The following is a 16,483-nucleotide window of genomic DNA, read 5'->3' as shown; positions in this document are numbered from 1 at the left end:
CTGTTGACTCATCTCCAGCTTCTCATCCACTGTCACCCCAGGTCCTTCTCTGCAGAACTGCTGCCGAGCCATTCGGTCCCTAGTTTGTAGCGGTACATTGGATTCTTCCATCCTAAGTGCAGGACTCTGCACTTGTCCTTTGTTGAACCTCCTCAGATTTCTTTTGGCCCAATCCTCCAATTTGTCTAGGGCCCTTTGTATCCTACCCTACCCTCCAGCGTATCTACCTCTCCTCCCAGTTTAGTGTCATCCGCAAACTTGCTGAGAGTGCAATCCACACCATCCTCCAGATCATTTATGAAGATATTGAACAAAACCAGCCCCAGGACCGACCCTTGGGGCACTCCGCTAGATACCGATTGCTAACTAGACATGGAGCCATTGATCACTACCCGTTGAGCCTGACAATCTAGCCAACTTTCTACCCACCTTGTAGTGCATCCATCCAGCTCATACTTCTTTAACTTGCTGACAAGCATACTGTGGGAGACCGTGTCAAAAGCTTTGCTAAAGTCAATTAATAACACGTCTACTGCTTTCCCTTCATCCACAGAACCAGTTATCTCATCATAAAAAGCAATTAGATTAGTCAGGCATGACTTTCCCTTGGTGAATCCATGCTGACTGTTCCTGATCACTTTCCTCTCCTCGAAGTGCTTCAGAATTGATTCCTTGAGGACCTGCGCCATGATTTTTCCGGGGACTGAGGTGAGGCTGACTGGCCTGTAGTTCCCCGGATCCTTCTTCTTCCCTTTTTTAAAGATTGGCACTACATTAGCCCTTTTCCAGTCATCCAGGACTTCCCCCGTTCGCCATGAGTTTTCAAAGATAATGGCCAATGGCTCTGCAATCACATCCACCAATTCCTTTAGCACTCTCGGATGCAACGCATCCGGCCCCATGGACTTGTGCACATCCAGCTTTTCTAAATAGTCCCGAACCACTTCTTTCTCCACAGAGGGCTTGCCACCTCCGCCCCATGCTGTGCTGCCCAGTGCAGTAGTCTGGGAGCTGACCTCGTGAAGACAGAGGCAAAAAAAGCATTGAGTACATTAGCTTTTTCCACCTCCTCTGTCACTAGGTTGCCTCCCTCATTCAGTAAGGGGCCCACACTTTCCTTGGCTTTCTTCTTGTTGCCAACATACCTGAAGAAACCCTTCTTGTTACTCTTAACATCTCTCGCTAGCTACAACTCCAGGTGTGATTTAGCCTTTTTGATTTCATTCCTACATGCCCGAGCAATATTGTTATACTCATCCCTGGTCATTTGTCCAATCTTCCACTTCTTGTAAGCCTCTTTTTTGTGTTTAAGATCAGCAAGGATTTCACTGTTAAGCCAAGCTGGTCGCCTGCCATATTTACTATTCTTTCTACACATCGGGATGGTTTGTCCCTGTAACCACAATAAGGATTCTGTAAAGTACATCGAGCTCTCCTGGACTCCTTTCCCCCTCATGTTATTCTCCTAGGGGATCCTGCCCATCAGTTCCCAGAAGGAGTCAAAGTCTGCTTTTCTGAAGTCCAGGGTCCGTATTCTGCTGCTTTCCTTTCCTCCTTGTGTCAGGATCCTGAACTCGACCATCTCATGGTCACTGCCTCCCAGGTTCCCATCCACTTTTGCTTCCCCTACTAATTCTTCCCGGTTTGTGAGCAGCAGGTCAAGAAGAGCTCTGCCCCTAGTCGGTTCCTCCAGCACTTGCACCAGGAAATTGTCCCGTACAGTTTCCAAAAACTTCCTGGATTGTCTGTGCACCGCTGTATTGCTCTCCCAGCAGATATCACGATGATTGAAGTCCCCCATGAGAACCAGGGCGTGCGGTCTAGTAGCTTCTGCGAGTTGCCAGAAGAAAGCCTCATCCACCTCATCCCCCTGGTCCGGTGGTCTATAGGAGACTCTCACCACGACATCACCCTTGTTGCTCACGCTTCTAAACTTAATCCAGAGACTCTCAGGTTTTTCTGCAGTTTCATACTTGAGCTCTGAGCAGTCATACTGCTCCCTTACATACAGTGCAACTCCCCCACTTTTTCTGGCCTCCCTGTCCTTCCTGAACAGTTTATATCCATCCGTGACAGTACTCCAGTCATGTGAGTTATCCCACCAAGTCTCTGTTATTCCAATCACATCATAATTCCTTGACTTTGCCAGGACTTCCAGTTCTCCCTGCTTGTTTCCCAGGCTTTGTGCATTTATGTATAGGCACTTGAGGTAACCTGCTGATCGCCCCTCTTTCTCAGTATGAGGCAGGAGCCCTCCTCTCTCCTGCACTCCTGCTCGTGCTTCCTCCTGGTATCCCACTTACCTCAGGGCTGTGGTCTCCTTCCCCTAATGAACCTAGTTTAAAGCCCTCCTCACTAGGTTAGCCAGCCTGCTTGCAAAGATGCTCTTCCCTCTCTTCGTAAGGTGGAGCCCGTCTCTTCCTAGCACTCCTCCTTCTTGGAACACTATCCCATGGTCAAAGAATCCAAAGCCGCCTCTCCGACATCACCTGCGTAGCCATTTGTTGACTTCCACCATTCGACGGTCCCTACCCTGGCCTTTCCCTTCCACGGGGAGGATGGACGAGAAGACCAATTGCACCTCAAACTCCTTTATCCTTCTTCCCAGAGCCATGTAGTCCGCAGTGATCCGCTCAAGGTCATTCTTGGCAGTATCATTGGTGCCCATGTGGAGAAGCAGGAAGGAGTAGCGATCCGAGGGCTTGATGAGTCTCGGCAGTCTCTCCGTCACATCACGAATCTTAGCTCCTGGCAAGCAGCAGACTTCTCGGTTTTCCCGGTTGGGATGGCAGATAGATGACTCAGTCTCCCTGAGGAGAGAGTCCCGACCACCACCACCCGCCTCCTTCTCTTGGGAGCGGTGGTCGTGGAACCCCCAACCCTAGCACAGTGCATCTCATGCCTTCCAATTGGCGCAGTCTCCTTCTGCTCCCTTCCCTCAGACGTATGATCTGGTCCACTCAGATGCTGAGGTTGTGAGTTCAAGCATCAGCTTTCTTTAAGCAATGGCTTCTGCCATTCATCTTGCCCGTCGGAAAATACAATTCCGGCTCAGAAGACACCCAGGTTCTCTTCCTCTGCAGAGTGCAGGACAGATTCCACAGATCTACAAGGCTCCATTCTCCACCTGCACCCTGTGTCAGGAGGCATCAAGCAGAGCCCAGAGCACTGCCCATCCTGTGATTCTTGAGCCCCTGACTTCCCCCTCAACCTTTGCTCCCTAAACCACTTTCCTGCACTACCTCTTGGCTGTGAGACTCAAACCCTGCCTGGCTTTCGATATGTTCATGTGGTTTTTGTCTGTCAGGTTGATGAGCATGTGGGTCCTGTGTGATTTCTGTGGATGCCTTGCATAGTTTTGTGTGCGTGTGTCTGATTTTTGCAGGCAAATTGTTTTTTCCTTCATATTCTTTTGGTATGTGGTTTTTGTGCTTTCGTCTTGTGTGCTTTTTCTGTATGTTTTGTGTGGCTTTCCCTTATGTGCATATGTCTACTGATCAATGGCTCCATGTCTAGTTGGCAGCTGGTATCTAGTGGACTGCCCCAAGGGTCGGTCCTGGGGCCGGTTTTGTTCAATATCTTCATTAATGATCTGGAGGATGGTGTGGATTGCACCTTCAGCAAGTTTGCAGATGACACTAAACTGGGAGGAGTGGTAGATACAGAGGGACCTAGACAAATTGGAGGATTGGGCCAAAAGAAATCTGATGAGGTTCAACAAGGACAAGTGCAGAGTCCTGCACTTAGGACAGAAGAATCCAATGCACCGCTACAGATTAGGGACCGAATGGCTAGGCAGCAGTTCTGCAGAGAAGGACCTAGGGATGACAGTGGACGAGAAGCTGGATATGAGTCAAGAGTGTGCCCTTGTTGCCAAAAAGGCCAATGGCATTTTGGGCTGTATAAGTAGGGGCATTGGGCTGGCTGGGATGATTTAGTTGGGATTGGTCCTGCTCTGGGCAGGGGGTTGGACTAGATGGCCTCCAGAGGTCCCTTCCAACTCTGTTATTCTATGATTCTCTGATTCTCTGTGTGCTGTGTGGGTTTGTGTGTGGGTCTGATTTTTGTTGATGCCTACAAGGGGCTGTGCAGTGTGTGATTTTCTCTTTCTCTCTGTTTGTATCTTCATGTGTAAATTCACTGGAATGTTTAAAAATATCCACAGCTTTGCCAATTTTCACCAGGAATTTTTCTCAGTCAACAAATTCTCACTTGTTCCCTACCGAAGTGTTCACTCTTGGATGGCATCAAATTAACCTATGAAATTCTGAACTGCAACCTCACCTGCTTTTCAGGGATTCTTCCTTAGACTCAGAGGATCAAGAGCTGGAAAATTCACCTAATTCAGTTTAAAGGCAAAGCTTCACTGAGAGTTGAAATTCCAAGCCCTTGTTTACAAAATGAGAAAAAGAGCCAGGGGAAGCACTTCCTTTTGATTCACAGAATAAAGCGTTTGTCATTTAAGGGTTTGTTTCCCATATTTTAAAACCACAAGGGGTCTTCGTAAACACCCAGTCTGACCTCTTGTCTAGCATGGGCCCGATACCTGCCCCCGAAGAATTCCTTTTCAACTAGAACAGATCCGTTTAAAAAAAAATAGATCCAATTTTGATTTGAAAATTTCCAGGAATGGAGACTCCACCAGGACTCTGGGTAAGATTTTCAATGGTTAATTCCCTTCCCTGTCAGAAAGCATGCCTTATTTCCAATCTGAATATGTCTAGCTTCACTTCCAGCCAGTGGCTCACATTATACATTTGTCTGTTAGATTGAAGAGCCTGTTTGTAAGTATTGTTCCCCATGTAGGTACTTAGGGAGTGAGAGCGTCATCCCCTAAACCTTTTCTGAGCTCTTTGTGACTATCACAGCAAGGCGGGGGTTTTAAGCCTTTCATCCTTCTCATGGCTCTTCTTTCTCCTCTCAAATGTTTCATCCTCCTTCTTGAACTGGGGACCTCAGAACTGGATGAAGTGGGCACAACAAATACAGAGGTAAAAAGACCTTTCGACTCCTAGCTGAGATCCCACTGTTGCTGTATACGTGGCTGACATTCCTTGTTCCTAGATGTACACGTTCCCATTTAGCCTTAGCCGCAGGAAATAGTCATCAGCACCACCTCAGCTCTCCGTTCTGAGATTTACTTCTCACTCCCTAGATGCCAAAATATCTCCTTAGGATTCTAGATGGCTGTCCTCCACTGGCTGGATCAGATGTTCCTGCTTCCCCTCAGTAATCTTCAGATGATCCGTGTTCTCCAGAGCTTACCCTCCCAGACAGGACTGAACAACCTTTGCTTATAACTAGACCACCCGTGACCTCAACTAGGTGCCCTGAATGCACCACTTTTGAATTCCCTCCAAGTTCTAGCATAGAAATGTGAAGCAGTTGGTGTTGTAATGTTACAGGAGAGGTTGAAATGAGGCTATTTCTCATGTAGAAGGCAATGATTGTGTCAGGAAGGGGATTTGAACGCCCACCTGCATATGGAGCCCAGAACACAAATGACGGAAAGACACAGCCTTGAGTTTGACACGTTAGACCACTCGGCCAGCCTGTCACTGTTAGTCAAGCCACTTATCAATCACAGTTTTCTTTAACTTGTTGTGAACTTTCCAGGGAGGTGGAGATGGCATATCTCTTTCAACTTCTAGAGACTTTCTAAAGCACAAGCGATTTTTATATGTCATCTCCCTGCTCCCTTTTTAAGGGAATAAAAGATGATTGCTACCATTCTGAGAAAGTAATGTTGAACCTCAAACTCCTGCCTGGTGGGCCAGACGGCCAAGCAACCAGCACCCACAACTTCTACCACCTTTTGTTTCCAAAATAGCTCAGCCCTCAGTGTGTTGAGCCTTTCTGAAATCTGGCCAAAATGTTTATTGCCCAAATGGGAGCTGAGTTCTTCTGAAAATCTGGCTCTAGGGGTGGGGGTGAGACCTTCTGAAAATTCTGGCCCATGTGTCTGGAAACTCTAAGAACCTTCAGAACTTTTATCGTGTGCTAGAACCTGATGAGAAAACCTTCCTTCTGTCGAACTCAGCAGAGATTTTCTCATTGACTTACAATCACAATGTTTCATCTTGATCCCAGATTTAGGTATCAACAAAATGCATTGATTGTACTTTTACAAGCAGTGTGAAACAAACACGCCTAGTTGGACAGAGGGATAGAAGTAGGTCTGCCACTAAACCACATTGCCTTTCATCAGTAGCTACCTGAGCAAGGTAGAAACCAGTGGCCAACAGGTGAAAGGCCCATCGTCTATGCTTAGAACACGACAGCAGCTAGCCCTCAGGAATGGAAGAGGCTAATGGTCAGTTTTGCTGAGATGGTTACTTCCAAAGATTGGTATATAGAGTGGGATGAAAGTTTTTTGAGTGAATATTTTATTTGCTGAAAGAATTTGGTTGACCCCAAATGATTTTTTGGTTTTGTTTCAGCAAGAAAACTGACATCTTGGGTCAACCTGAGTGTCTATTACTGTTGTTACAACATTGGTTAGGCTAGCTAGCAAGGGGGAACAAGAATTTGCACCTGTCTATTTGTGGACAACGAAGTGCACAGTGGAAACATGCCCACATTCTGCTCCTAGTCAATGGGAAGCTTTGATTTTGATATGGTCTCCAAAGCCCTTGCCAAGATCACGTAGAAGATGGGGGAGTCAGGGAAAAACCGTCAATTTGTTCAAATTGCAAGAGAAGAATAAATTAAGGTGTTTTGCTGTAAAGTCACTTTTCCCTGACTGGGAATTGAACCCAGGCCGTGGTGGTGAGAGCGCCAAATCCTAACCACTAGACCACCAGGGAGAAGATGGGGCTGTTGTTCTTCTCAGCTGTGCTACACTTCCTTAGGCTATTTTCTCTCCAATTGCTGAAGCTGCTCCTTTGTCCATTCCCTGAGCGGCTAAGAGCAGAGCGGGCAGGAACCCCTGTGCTCAGGGTCACAACCTGAGCCCAACCCAAGCCACTGAAACAAACTCAAATGATGCGTCAGCTTCCTCCACTAGGATCACAGAGCAACACAAAGAAAACCCAGGAGGAACAATCCTCATCTGCCTTCACTGACCCCATTGCAACCCTCTCAGCAGCCGACCTGGACATTGAGCTGACAGGAACTTTGGCATAGAGAGCAAGGGAGGGAGTTTGCTCCCCCTCATTGTGAGCTGATTACATTCTGACTCCATGTAACGGGGCTCTGAGCTTTGCCATCTTCTGAATTCTGTGTCCTAACTGTGATCATCCGCCCTTCCTTCAGTTACTTTGGGTTCTGCTGTTGTTCACCATTTCTGAGTGGAGATTTTAAATCACGGCTGTTTCTTTGTTAGCATGTCATGGGCTATTAGCAGTAGGAGGAAAAATCACTTTTTGTAGTGGTAAACAGGGTGGCCCATTTCAAACAGTTCTCTGTGAGTTCAATCCTTGAGGGGGCCATTTAGGGATCTGGGGCAAAAATTGGGGATTGGTCCTGCCTTGAGCAGTGGATTGGACTAGATGACCTCCTGAGGTCCCTTCCAACTCTGCGATTCTGTGAAAGGACATGTCAGAGGGCAGGGGACTTGACAAAGCCCTGGCTGGGATGATTTAGTTGGGGTTGGTCCTGCTTTGAGCAGGGGGTTGGACTAGATGACATCCTGAGGTCCCTTCCAACCCTGATCTTCTATGATTTTAAGGCAACCCCCATCTTTTCATGGACTCTGTATATATCTCTTCCTGCTGTATTTTCCACTCCATGCATGTGATGAAGTGGGTTTTAGCCCAGGAAAGATTACGCCCAAATAAATTTGTTAGTCTCCAAAGTGCCACAAGTCCTCCTCATTGTTTTTGCTGATACAGACTAACACGGCTACCACTCTGAAAGGAAATCAAGCCACTAGGTAGGCGGAAGAAGAAGCGGAGAGGGATGCGGTGGGGTAAATGAAAGCAGAGGAGGATTGTTCCTCTTTTGTGTTCCTCTTGGGATTCTGATGGAGGAACCTAAATCATAATTTGAGCTTGTTTCAATGCTTTTCCTTGAGCTCAGGTTATGAGCACAGGGGTTCCTTCACTCTCTGTTCCTGTCCCCTCTGAAATGGGGAATGGACCATTTCATAGAATCATAGAATATCAGGGTTGGAAGGGATTTCTTTAACTGGAGAGCAAGTAGCCTTAGAAAGCATAGAGGAGCTGAACCAAAAAACCCTACATTACCCCCCCTTATGGTCTACTGCAGGGGTAGTCAACTATTTTTTGTCAAGGTCCAAAATCTCAGTCAAGATATGATCAAGGTCCAGACTCCAGAGAAAATAATTTTATTTACTTATTATTATGATTTTTGAAAAGATTTCAGGGTCCATTAAAAATTGCTGTCTGTCTAGAGTTGGCCCATGGTACACCTGTTGAGTACCCTTGGTCTACTGGTTAGGAGTCTCCTTGATGCTGCCTTGGTTCCATCCTCAGTCAGGGAAAGAAACTTCTCGACACAATTCTCCATTCAGTCTTCACTGCAAATTAAAAAAAACCTCAGAACTTTCACCCCAATAGCTTATTATCTGGCCGTTTTCTGCCCTGTCCTGTATAAACACCAAAAGGGGCCTTTTTAAAAACCAAAGACTTTGAGATGGGGGCGAACTGGCTGACTCCAGCTGCCTATCTCTATTCACTTGTGTGCTGAATTGAATGAATCTCTTTGGCTACACAGCAATCGTGAAGCATAAATCTGCTTCAGTGGATATAGTAGAAGCGATATTGCCTAAATAACACCTGGCTTTTTTCAAAACCAGCAATAGCCACAAGAGGTCCCAGAATCCTCTGAGATTGCCTCCAGCTGACAAAGGGGCCCATTTTTCAGCTAGGAATTCAACTTCTTTGTTCCATTTTCTCTGCTTTGAGTCTCTTTCCGCTTGTCTCAGGTAGTGTGGCGAGCAAACGCGCAGGTGGGTGAGATAATATCTTTGACTGGGCCAGCTTCTGTTGGGGACAAAGACAAGCTTTTCTGGGACCTGCATGGCTACAACTACGTAGCAAATGCTCATAAGCCATGAATTAGTTCTTCTTTCACACTGGAATGCATCGCTTTTGGTGTGACACCAAGAAATTATTTATTAGCCCGTATAACCGTTTCTTCTCCACATGTTGAGATTATCTTTTGCCTGTAATGCCATCACGTATTAAAATTCCAAATGGCCAATTAGCAAGCACCAAAATAAAGAACAGCCAATTATTAATCTGCCTCACCCCTAGCCCTGCCCAGGATCTCTGCATTGGTTCAGGAAATATTTTCACATAGATATTTGCAAATTGGGAAGTTTTAAATTGTGTCAGCTTCCGTCTAGAAAGAGAGAGTGGTAAGCTAAATTGCTCCAACACAGATTTCCCCATCTATGTGAAAGAAAGAATTAGAAAGAAGTAAGGAAAGTGAATCCAAGGTAAATGATTCTGACCTTTCCTTTGAAATGCTCGGTGCAATAAATCAGTGAATATTCCTATAAGTAAACTCCCGTAAGTGACAGAAAAGAGGGCATAGGAAAAGGCTGTCAAATGTTGTGTTAAACTTTAATTCATGAGCAAAATTGTGTGGCCATTAAATTACAACCCTAAAATATCGTCAAAGGAAAGAAAAAGGAACAAAAAGTGTGGGAAATACGAGTGTATTTCAGCAAAGGGCTTGGAATGGAGGAAGACCAAAACTGATCAGTCAGGGGAAAAGGCACTGTTTCTGCCTAGTTTTAAACCAGGGATATTTTACGTGTGAAGCAAACATGATAACCACCACACTACACTACAATCTATGATAGAAACCAATTGTACCAATTTGCCCTTCTCACAATGAGGCCAAAACGCAGGCAAATCTCGTAAGCAAGAAACCTCACATCCACTCCACTTCTCCATGGACATTTCCCTGCCAGCTCCTCGGGAGCAACCAACAAGACAAGAAACCAAAATGCAGTAAAATCCAGGGCACGTTTCCCACCACAGGTTTCACTGACTGCGAAGGGTCATGTAGAAATGTTTTGCCTTTTCATACCTGAAGACTTGGTTATTCTCTCCTTCCCTGAACTGGAATGGAAAGCAAGGAGATAGGTGTGAGAACAAGCACTCCTAAGCAAAGGAAACAAGACACCCAGCATATAACCCATCAGCAGGAGATTAAAACCTGGGCTACACTACACAGTTAGGCCCACCGACAGCATTTTAGGTTGTCCTAATTACCTCACGGTGCACACTACAGCCTTGTCCCATCTATGTAAGTGCCCTGCTACACCCACATAGTAACTCCAGCTCCTCAAGAGGCACGGGGATTGCGTTGGGGTCGTTAGGACAACCCAGTGTCTGTGTAGACACTGCCTTACTCACAGGGGCTGCTGGCTGTCTTGCCAATGTCATGGCTTCTGGCTGGCTCCCTTCATGGCTGCCCTCTGCTCCCTGATCCCAGCGGGGCTGCACCTGCCTGGCTTCTTGCGGGGCTGCTGCACGAAAGCTCCCGGCTCCCAGCGCAGGGAGCCAAGAAGCCTGGGCACTTGGCGCCCGCCCCCACTCCTGGCTGGGAGCAGGCAGGCAAGAAGCCCAGGTGGCCAGCTCCCACTCCAGGGAGGAGGTGGGGAGTCTAGAGCCCTGGGGGTAGCTGGGCTCCCAGTGGGCAGCTGCGCGGAGTGAAGAGCCCCATTTCTCAGCCCCCCCACACTGCCCCTCTTCATTCGGTGGAAGCACTCCTGGTGAAGACACACTCCGCCGACAGAAGGAGGGGAATGGGGACAAACTCAAATTAAGCTTCCACTTCCTCCACCACGATCACAAGAGAAACTGAAAGAAAACTCAAGAGGAACAAGCCTCCTCTGCTTTCATGCGCCCCCATCACAACCCTCCCTGCTTTGTTTTCTGTCTGCATTTCCTTTTGAAACTGCAATGGCTGCTCCAGAAAACGGTCATGTCTCTGAATTCACAGCAACATCCTGAGGATGATAAAAGTATGAAGGAATTCATGGTCCTTTATGACATAATAATAATTAATAAATTATTATTTGTATTGCAAGATTAATCTTTCCCTTTTGCAGATTCAGCTCCACATTGATTCTTGTTGCTCTTTGCAATGTATCTATCTATCTTGGCAACAGTATTTGCTGTTGTTTCAGGTGGAGCACTCAGCGTGTTACGTTTTTCTGACAATCTGTGTCTCGAAAATTCTAGCTAATATGCCTGGAACTTCCAAGAACCGTCATATTACGAAGGAATTCGAGGTCCTTTTTTATATTACCATTTATCAGTCATTATTCGTAGAGCAAAGATTAATCTTTCATTTTTTTAGATCCAGCTCTACTCTGATTCTTGTTGCTATTTGCCATGTATCTATAGCTATGTAGCTATAAAGGAAACTGGTTTTTTGCTCTTGTTTCTTTGTATTTATACACCACAACTTTACAGCCCAAGCCGCATGATCCTGATTAATGTGACACCGGCCAGCCATGGGTGATTCATTGCACTGTAGACGTATCCTAACGTTATGTCTGCACAGCGATTCAAACACCCAGGGCACCTGTCTCAGATCCCGGGGCAGCTGACCCAGGCTTCTGGGGCTGGGGCTGCAGGGCTATAAAATGACAGTGGAGACAGATGGGCTTGAGCTCAATCTCTGAGGTCCCATGAGGGGTGAGGGTTTCCAAACCCAGGCTTCAGCTGGAACACCAGTATCTGCACCCCACTTTTGAGCCCCACAGCTTGAGCTCCAGGAGCCCACGTCAGGTGACCCAGGCCAGCCCTGCTGCCATCTTTATCCCGGGAGAGAGGGACTCTACGGGGACGTCTCCATTGCAGTGTCAGCCCAGGGGTGGCAGGCTGTGCTCAAAGCAGCACCCTGGAAGCCCCATAGTCACCACTCTCATAGAATTAAGGTACGATTTGTACAGAGTCGGCCTGGTGAACTATCATTGTAAAAGTTGTGATCTGTTGAAGGCTAATACCTGGGTGGATGGTGTGTGCTAGGCTTGTCTGGGAAGTGGTGGAGTTTTGCTCTGGGTGCGTCACTGAAATATGTGATGAGGCTGGGAAATGGCCACCGCCAGCCTTTCCGGTGTGACGCTGGAGGAGCCAGACTCGCTGCTGGCCCAGTGAAGGTATCCACACTCCCAAGGACTCTCCCAGGAACCGTGTACAATGCGGACTCCTCCGAGACAGCCCGGAGACAATGGACACTGCTTGACTCACATCAAGGCAGAGGAACTTCCTAACAAGTTGGAAGAAATTATGAAAGAGGGGAAGAGACGTCATGACTTGGCCTCTCTCCCCCGCAATTCAACACCTTGCAACACATCTGGAGGACAAAGACTGAACTGAAATAATTCAGAGATTAGAAGAGAATAATAATAATCCATTCAAATCAAAGTCCCCAAACAGACTAGTATTGGTTTCTCAGCAGAAAACTTTCTATGTGGGGGACTTTGCTTTCCCACTAAGACCTTGCCAAGGGAAGCAGAGAGAAAATCTTTGACTTGCCTCCTTCAGAACGCTTGGCCTAGACACTCTAGCTGTGGGTCACTGTCGTGGCCTTGCTGAGAACAGGGGCATGTTAATAATTTGGGGAGGTCCCAGGGTGTTTGGGGGAAGATTATGAGGCTGTTACCTTTTGAGATAAAAGCTAAGAAATACAGAACGAGACAATTCTTTCATACATCTGGCCTTTAGACATATTTCATTTAAAGCAGGGGGTCTAACATGCCGTGAGAAAGTGGAAATGTTGGAAGCTCAAATAATTCCGTTTTTTCTATGTCTCGTGCGTGTGTAAATGGCACAACACGTTAATTTATAAGCACGTCGTTCTTAACTTCATTAAATATTATGTGGCGTATTAACTATATCAAATGGGTTGTACAATACAATGACTTTTCCATCCGTTGCCCAAAACATATTTTTTAATATTATTTAAATGCACCGAACTCCTTGAACATAAAGTTGTTTATTTCATTCCTGTGCAGTGTGTTGGGAGCTCAGTTAATTGAGTTTATTGTCACTCTGTGTGTGTGTGAGGTACAACATAATAATTTAGTGATGCTGAAAACGTTCCCTTCTCCCTCCGGAACTGCCTTGGAATCACCTTCCCTTTGTAGATTAATCTACTCCTGTGTCTGTATGAGGAAAATATGGTTTCTATGAAAAAAACTCATTGTTTATTTAAAAGGACTGACACCAAACGGCCACACTATGGGGATACAACACCATGAGTAAGAACAGGAGGACTTGTGGCACCTTAGAGACGAACAAATTTATTGGAGCATGAGCTTTCGTGAGCTACAGCTCACTTCATCAGATACATGCAGTGGAAAATACAGTGGGGAGACTCCTATACACAGAGAACATGAAACAATGGGGGTTACCCGACACACTGTAACGAGAGTGATCAGGTAAGGTGAGCTATTACCAGGAGGAGAGCCGGGTGGGGTGGGGGGAACCTTTTGTAGTGATCATTGGTATTAATTTGCAAACTAGATACAGTTAACTTAGGCTTGAATGGGAGTGGATGGGTCATTACACAAAGTAAAACTATTTCCCCATGTTTATTTCCCGCCCCCACTGTTCTCACATGTTCTTGTCAACTGCTGGCAAAGGCTGACCTTGATTACCACTGGAAATCCGAGAAAAAAGACGAGAGCAGAGTGTTTTGTAGACACCCTCCCATCCATCTAACACAGACACACAGACTTTTCTAAGGCATTAACTTTTCCTTCTCCTTTATGATTCTTTAATGTCTCTGGAAATACCAATTCCTAGAGGCCCCTTTCACAGAGCAAACAACCACAGAGCAATGAGAAAGCTGGGGGCTGCCAGGTTGTTGAGGGCAAGTCTTGAAAGGGATGCCCAAACAATCCAGCTGGATCCCCGGCAACCAGATGTGGGGATTAGCTGCACAGCTGTGGCTGCTGCTCTGAGGGGAGCGGCATAAACTACCTGCCTGTGGATGCAGCCCACCAGCTGGTTCTCCTGGGGCAGATGGTGAGTGGTTGGGCAGGGATGCTGCACCGGCTGGGGTCTGAAATATGAACAGGGGTCTAAGGAACCTCAGCATCACAGTCATCAGGAGTCCAAGCTGCTTGGGGTGAGCTTGTGGGCAATGGCCCAACTGGATTGTTTGTGCATCCCTTTCGCCACGTCCCTTGTGATCCACCAGGGCTTGCAGCACCATGGAAGAGTACCCCTTGCGGTTTATGTAGTGGCCGCCCCGCTGTTCCGGGGCCAAGAGAGGGATTTGCGTTATGTCTATCGCCCCGCCGCAGTCAGGGAACTCCAGCGCATTAAAGCCATCCACAATGGTCTGCACATTTCCCAAAGTCACGACCCTTGATAGCAGCTGGCCAATGATTGTGTTGGCTATTTGGATCACACCAACCCCCACAGAAGATTTGCCCACTCTAAACTTATTCCCGACTGACCGCTAGATGTCGGGCATTGCAAGCTTCTGCAGGGCTATGGCCATTCACTTCTGAACTGTGAGGGCGGCTCTCATTTTGGTGTCTTTGCACTTCAGGGCAGGAGACAGCAAGTCGCAAAGCTCCATGAAAGTGGCCCTTACGCATACAAAAGTTTCTCAGCCACTGGGAATCATCCCACACCTGCAACGCGATGAGGCCCCAGCAGTCTGTGCTTGTTTCCTGGGCCCAGAATCGGCGTGCCACGGCATGAACCTGGCCCAGCACCACCATGATCTCCCAATTGCCACATGCCGTGCCATCTTTGTCCATGTCCTCATCAGTATAGTAATCGCACGGTCGTCGTTTCCTCGCCCCGTTTTGCAGGGACTGCACATACTGCTGGATAATGCGTGAGGTATTTACAATGCTCAAAACTGCAGCGGAGATCTGAGCGGGCTCCATGGCGCCTGCACCGGTAATCCTGGAAAACGGGCGCGAAATATAGGAGAGCAGAGTGGCAGGGGAAGAGGTGCTGTTTGGTTCGTGGTAGCCGAAGAAAGGCGGGAAATGGTTGTCTTCCGTGGTTTTCACGGAGGCGGGAGCCCAGGACAGACAACCCGGAGAAGCTCGGAAGCGTGGCACCAGCGGGAGAGCAGAGTTGGAGGCAGAAGAGTTCGATGAGGAAGAGAAAGAGCAGATAGTAGAGAAGGGGAGAGGAAATGAGAGGCGGATTCATAGTTGCAGGAGAGCAAGCGGTGCACCATCTGCTGAAAGCAGTACGGCGTCTGCATGCCAAAAAGGCGTGAAACGATTGTCCGCCATAGGTTCCTGATGACACGCACCAGAAACACCCGCAAGAATGTTTTTGCCCCATCGTGCACTGGGAGTGTTACCCAGAATTCCAGTGGGCGGCAGGGACTGCGGGAACTGTGGGATAGCGACCCACTGTGCACCCGCTCTGACGTTCGATGCTAGCCTCGGTACTGTGGACGCACTCTGCCGAATTCACGTGCTTTAGTGGGGACACCGAAGCCTGAATGTCTAAAATAGCTCCCGAAATTTCGAATCGAATAATTTTGAACTAATTTCATACTGTACACGTACCGTTAGAAAAGTCTGTGTGTGTGTGTTAGATGGATGGGAGGGTGTCTAGAAACCACTCAGTTCTAGTCTTTTTTTCTCTGATTTACGTTAGAAAATCTAAAGCAGGGAGCAAGAAGAGTTGCCTTCTCTGAGGCTTGAACTCAGGACCTTCAGATTATGAGACTGATGTGCTGCCCGCTGCGCTAAGAAGGCTTGGAAGAGCTTTAGGTTCAGTGCTTAAAGAACCAGCTGAGCAGCGGGGAACCAGCTGAGCAGCAAACAGCAGGACTTTGCCTGGGAGTTCACCTGGAGTGACCCTACTGAGGCTTAAACCCTAACGACTTCTCTGAGGAATTACTGCATCTCCGGAGGAAGCTCATAGTAGGAAGGTAATATGGATGGGGAGTGTTCAACTGTTGTGACCTGCACTGGATGTGCCATCTTTGTCTTTCTTCCAGAGGACAGAAGCGACTTTGTCTGTACAAAGTGCAAGCTGGTCTCCATATTGGAAGAGAAGGTTCAAGGTCTGGACCAACAGGTATCGACCCTGCGTTGCATAAGAGAAACTGAAGATTTCCTGGACAGACGTCAGGATATGCTTCTATGGGCACAAGGTTCTGAAGATTCAGAGCAGGCTGCGCAGCAGGGACAGGAGGACTGTGAAGAAATCTGCCAACATGTGACCTCCAGAAGAAGAAGGGGGAAAGTCCATGGACCAGCAAAGCGGACACAGGTAAGTAACCATTTTCATGTTCTCTCCACAGGTACCATTGCGGGGAGTGACCCAGATGATACGTCTGGGGGAAGGGAGCAGAAGGAGACTCCACCAGTTGAAAGGCATGAGATGCACTGTCCTAGGGTTGGGGGTTCCACGACCACCACTCCCAAGAGAAGGAGGTGGGTGGTGGTGGTCGGGGACTCTCTCCTCAGGAGGACTGAGTCATCTATCTGCCACCCTGACCGGGAAAACAGAGAAGTCTGCTGCTTGCCGGGGGCTAAGATTCGCGATGTGATGGAGAGACTACC

The 16,483-nt window shown here is 47.5% G+C and overlaps 2 non-coding genes across 2 annotated transcripts; both read right to left on the bottom strand.

The window, feature by feature from the left end:
- Positions 1–6,734: 6,734 nt before the first annotated feature.
- On the bottom strand, positions 6,735–6,806 carry TRNAE-CUC (transfer RNA glutamic acid (anticodon CUC)). Its single transcript has one exon. It is a non-coding gene; the product is annotated as a tRNA-Glu (tRNA).
- Positions 6,807–15,597: 8,791 nt separating this feature from the next.
- On the bottom strand, positions 15,598–15,670 carry TRNAM-CAU (transfer RNA methionine (anticodon CAU)). Its single transcript has one exon. It is a non-coding gene; the product is annotated as a tRNA-Met (tRNA).
- Positions 15,671–16,483: the final 813 nt, after the last annotated feature.

The sequence above is a fragment of the Lepidochelys kempii genome, unplaced genomic scaffold, assembly GCF_965140265.1.
Source record: "Lepidochelys kempii isolate rLepKem1 unplaced genomic scaffold, rLepKem1.hap2 scaffold_94, whole genome shotgun sequence".
Taxonomy (NCBI): domain Eukaryota; kingdom Metazoa; phylum Chordata; order Testudines; family Cheloniidae; genus Lepidochelys; species Lepidochelys kempii.
The sequence above is the reverse complement of the archived record's forward strand: the minus strand, read 5'-3'. Positions and strand labels throughout refer to the sequence as shown.